Raw genomic sequence first — 5,200 nt, forward strand, 5'->3', positions numbered from 1 at the left:
TACCATGCTAATGGACACCAAAAGAAAGCTGGGGTGGCAATCCTTATATCAGACAAATCAGATTTTAAACCAAAGACTGTAATAAGAGATGACGAAGGACATTATATCCTTCTTACAGGGTCTATCCAACAAGAAGATCTAACAATTGTAAATATCTATGCCCCTAACATGGGAGCAGCCAATTATATAAGGCAATTAATAACAAAAGCAAAGAAACACATCGACAAAAATACAATAATAGTCGGGGACTTTAACACCCCCCTCACTGAAATGGACAGATCGTCTAAGCAAAAGATCAACAAGGAAATAAAGACGTAAATGACACACTGGACCAAATGGACATCACAGACATATTCAGAACATTCCACCCTAAAGCAACGGAATACACATTCTTCTCTAGTGCCCATGGAACATGCTCCAGAATCGATCACATCCTTGGTCATAAATCAGGTCTCAACCAGTACCAAAAGATTGGGATCATTCCCTGCCTGTTTTCAGACCACAATGCTTTGAAACTAGAACTCAATCACAAGAGGAAAATCGGAAAGAACTCAAATACATGGAGGCTAAAGAGCATCCTACAGAAGAATGAATGGGTCAACCAGGAAATTAAAGAAGAATTAAAAAAAATACATGGAAACCAATGAAAATGAAAACACAACTGTTCAAAATCTTTGGGATGCAGCAAAGGCCGTTTTAATAGGAAAGTATATAGCAATATAAGCCTTTCTCAAGAAACAAGAAAGGTCTCAAGTACACAATCTAACCCTACACCTAAAGGAGCTGGAGAAAGAACAGCAAATAAAGCCTAAACCCAGCAGGAGAAGAGAAATCATAAAGATCAGAGCAGAAATCAATGAAATAGAAACTAAAAGAAGAGTAGAACACATCAACGAAACTAGGAGCTGGTTCTTTGAAAGAATTAACAAGATTGATAAACCCCTGGCCAGACTTATCAAAAAGAGAAGAGAAATGACCCAAATCAACAAAATCATGAATGAAAGAGGAGAGATCACAACCAACACCAAAGAAATACAAACAATTCTAAGAACATATTATGAGCAACTCTATGCCAGCAAATTAGATAACCTGAAAGAAATTGATGCATTCCTAGAGATGTATCAACTACTAAAACTGAACCAGGAAGAAATAGAAAACCTGACCAGACCTATAACCACTAAGGAAATTAAAGCAGTCATCAAAAATCTCCCAACAAACAAAAGCCCAGGGCCAGTTGGCTTTCCAGGGGAATTCTACCAAACATTTCAAGAAGAATTAATACCTATTCTCCTGAAACTGTTCCAAAAAATAGAAATGGAAGGAAAACTTCCAAACTCATTTTATGAGGCCACCATTATCTTGATCCCCAAACCAGACAAAGACCCCATCAAAAAGGGAATGATTGACCAATATCCTTGATGAACATCGATGCCAAAATTCTCACCAAAATACTAGCCAATAGGATCCAACAGTACATTAAAAGGATTATTCACCACGACCAAGTGGGATTTATCCCTAGGCTGCAAGGTTGGTTCAAATTCCACAAATCAATCAACGTGATACAGTACATTAACAAAAGAAAGAACAAGAATCATATGATCCTCTCAATAGATGCAGGAAAAGCTTTTGACAAAGTACAGCATCCTTTCTTGATCAAACCTCTTCAGAGTATAGGCATAGAGGGTACATACCTCAATATCATAAAAGCCATCTATGAAAAACCCACAGCGAATATCATTCTCAATGGGGAAAAACAGAGAGCTTTCCCCCTAAGGTCAGGAACGCAGCAGGGATGTCCACTATCACCACTGCTATTCAACACAGTATTGGAAGTCCTAGCCACAGCAATCAGACAACAAAAAGAAATAAAAGGCATCCAAATCGGCAAAGAAGAAGTCAAACTCTCACTCTTTGCAGATGATATGATACTTTATGTGGAAAACCCCAAAGACTCCACCCCAAAACTGCTAGAACTCATACAGGAATTCAGTAAAGTGGCAGGATATAAAATCAATGCATAGAAGTCAGTGGCATTCCTATACACCAACAACAAGACAGAAGAAAGAGAAATTAAGGAGTCGATCCCATTTACAATTGCACCCAAACCATAAGATACCTAGGAATAAACCTAACCAAAGAGACAAAGGACCTGTACTCAGAAAAGTATAAAATACTCATGAAAGAAATTGAAGAAGACACAAAGAAATGGAAAAACGTTCCATGCTCATGGATTGGAAGAAAAAATATTGTGAAGATGTCAATGCTACCTAGAGCAATCTACACATTCAATGCAATCCCCATCAAAATACCATCCACTTTTTTCAAAGAAATGGAGCAAATAATCCTAAAATTTGTATGGAACCAGAAAAGACCCCGCATAGCCAGAGGAATATTGAAAAAGAAAAGCAAAGCCGGCGGCATCACAGTTCCAGACGTCCAGCTCTATTATAAAGCTGTAATCCTCAAGACAGTTTGGTACTGGCACAAAAACAGACACATAGATCAATGGAACAGATAGAGAGCCCAGAAATGGACCCTCAACTCTATGGTCAACTCATCTTTGACAAAGAGGAAAGAATGTCCAATGGAACAAAGACAGTCTCTTCAACAAATGGTGTTGGGAAAATTGGATAGCCACATGCAGAAGAATGAAACTGGACCATTTTCTTACACCACACACAAAAATAGACTCCAAATAGTTGAAAGACCTCAGTGTGAGACAGGAGTCCATCAAAATCCTAAAGGAGAACACAGGCAGCAACCTCTTTGACCTCAGCCGAAGCAACTTCTTCCTAGAAACATCGCCAAAGGCAAGGGAAGCAAGGGCAAAAATGAACTATTGGGACTTCATCAAGATAAAAAGCTTTTGCAAAGCAAAGGAAACAGTCAACAAAACCAAAAGATAACCGACAGAATGGGAGAAGATATTTGCAAATGACATATCAGATAAAGGGCTAGTATCCAAAATCTATAAAGAACTCATCAAACTCAACACCCAAAGAACAAAGAAGCCAATCAAGAAATGGGTAAAAGACATGAACAGACATTTCTCCAAAGAAGACATCCAAATGGCCAACAGACACATGAAAAAGTGCTCAATATTGCTCGGCATCAGGGAAAGCCAAATCAAAACCTCAATGAGATACCACCTCACACCAGTCAGAATGGCTAAAATTAACAAGTCAGGAAATGACAGATGTTTGTGGGGATGCGGAGAAAGGGGAACCCTCCTACACTGTTGGTGGGAATGCAAGCTGGTGCGGCCACTCTGGAAAACAGTATGGAGGTTCCTCGAAAAGTTGAAAATAGAGGTACCATATGATCCAGCAATTGCACTACTGGGTATTTACCCCAAAGATACAAAAGTAGGGATCTGAAAGGGTACGTACACCCCAATGTTTATAGCAGCAATGTCCACAATAGCCAAACTATGGAAAGAGCCAAGATGTCCATTGACAGACGAGTGGATAAAGAAGAGGTGGTATATATATACTATGGAATATTATGCAGCCATCAAAAGGAATGAGATCTTGCCATTTGCAACGACGTGGATGGAACTGGAGGGTGTTATGCTGAGCGAAATAAGTCAAACAGAGAAAGACATGTATCATATGATCTCACTGATATGAGGAATTCTTAATTGCAGGAAAGAAACTGAGGGTTGCTGGAGTGGGGGGTGGGGTGGGACGGATGGGGTGACTGGGTGATAGACACTGGGGAGGGTATGTGCTCTGGTAAGCACTGTGAATTGTGCAAGACTGTTGAATCTCAGATCTGTACCTCTGAAACAATTAATGCAATATATGTTAAGAAAAAAAAAGAAGAAGAAGGTAGCGGGAGGGGAAGAATGAAGCGGGGGAAATCGGAGGGGTAGATGAACCATGAGAGACGATGGACTCTGAAAAACAAACTGAGGGTTCTAGAGGGGAGGGGGGTGGGAGGATGGGTTAGCCTGGTGGTGGGTATTGAGGAGGGCACATTCTGCATGGAGCACTGGGTGTTATGCACAAACAATGAATCATGGAACACTTCATCTAAAACTAATGATGTGGGCGCCTTGGTGGCTCAGTTGGTTAAGCGACTGCCTTCGGCTCAGGTCATGATCCTGGAGTCCCTGGATCAAGTCCCGCATCGGGCTCCCTGCTTGGCAGGGAGTCTGCTTCTCCCTCTGACCCTCCCCCTCTCATGTGCTCTTTCTCTCTCAAATAAATAAATAAAAAATCTTAAAAAATAAATAAATAAAAAATAAAACTAATGATGTAATGTATGGGGATTAACATAAGAATAAAAAAAAGGAAAAAAGAAAAAAAATAAAAGGAATGAGTATTTACAGGGGGATTAATGTTTTATATATTTAAAAAAAAACTGTGCTAGAACTAACTTATTCATCATCATCTTCTGCTTCATCTGCATCTTCATCTTCCTCTGCCTCCTCTTCATCTTCCTTGTCTTCCTCCTCTTTCTTCTTTTTCTTGCTTTATACAACCTTGATGACTCCCTTTTTTTGCTGCATCAGGCTTTCTTTTAGCTTGCTACACAGCAGTATCCTTTTTGCATTTTTCTTTCAGCTTAGCAGCCTTCTTTTCATAAGGCTGCTTGTTATCTGCAGTAGTGTTATTCCACATCTCTCCCAGTGTCTTTGCAACATCACCAATGGATAGGTCGGGATGTTCTCCTTTGATTTTTGGTTGATACTTAGAACAAAACAAAAAAAGGCTGAAGGAGGCCTCTTGGGTGCATTGGGATTCTAGAACTTTTTTGGTTTCTCCTTTAAGGAAGATATAAGTTTTCATTTCTCTTGTCTGCCTTTGCCATGTCTTCAAATTTTCTTTTTTCTGTAGCAGACAGGATCTTCCACCTCTCTGAGCACTTCTTAGAAAACTCTGAGAAGTTGAATGAAGCATCTAGGGGCTGCTTCTTGTGCTCCTGTTGGCAAATTTGCACAAAGAATGCATATGATGACATTTTCCTCTTGGCTTCTTAGGATCTCCTCTGCACATGCTTAATTATCTTCTCAGTGAGGCACAGAACTGTCCAGTGCTGTCTGGCTCTCACTTGCCCTGGAACTGTCTCTATGGAGCTCATTGTACTGCAGTGGCTGTGAGAGCTGGAGTCAGACACAGCCTCTATGTTCTTTTTCAGATTGTTTTAGCTATTTGGTATTTCCTAAAATCACATAAACCTTAGGATGGCAATGATT

At 40.0% G+C, this 5,200-nt stretch overlaps 1 pseudogene; it reads right to left on the bottom strand.

Moving 5' to 3' along the window:
* Window positions 1-4,381: 4,381 nt before the first annotated feature.
* LOC118027250 lies at window positions 4,382-5,000 on the bottom strand (annotated as a pseudogene).
* Window positions 5,001-5,200: the final 200 nt, after the last annotated feature.

Source organism: Mirounga leonina, unplaced genomic scaffold, assembly GCF_011800145.1.
Source record: "Mirounga leonina isolate KUSES-001 unplaced genomic scaffold, KU_Mleo_1.0 Mir_366, whole genome shotgun sequence".
NCBI classification, from domain to species: Eukaryota; Metazoa; Chordata; class Mammalia; order Carnivora; family Phocidae; genus Mirounga; species Mirounga leonina.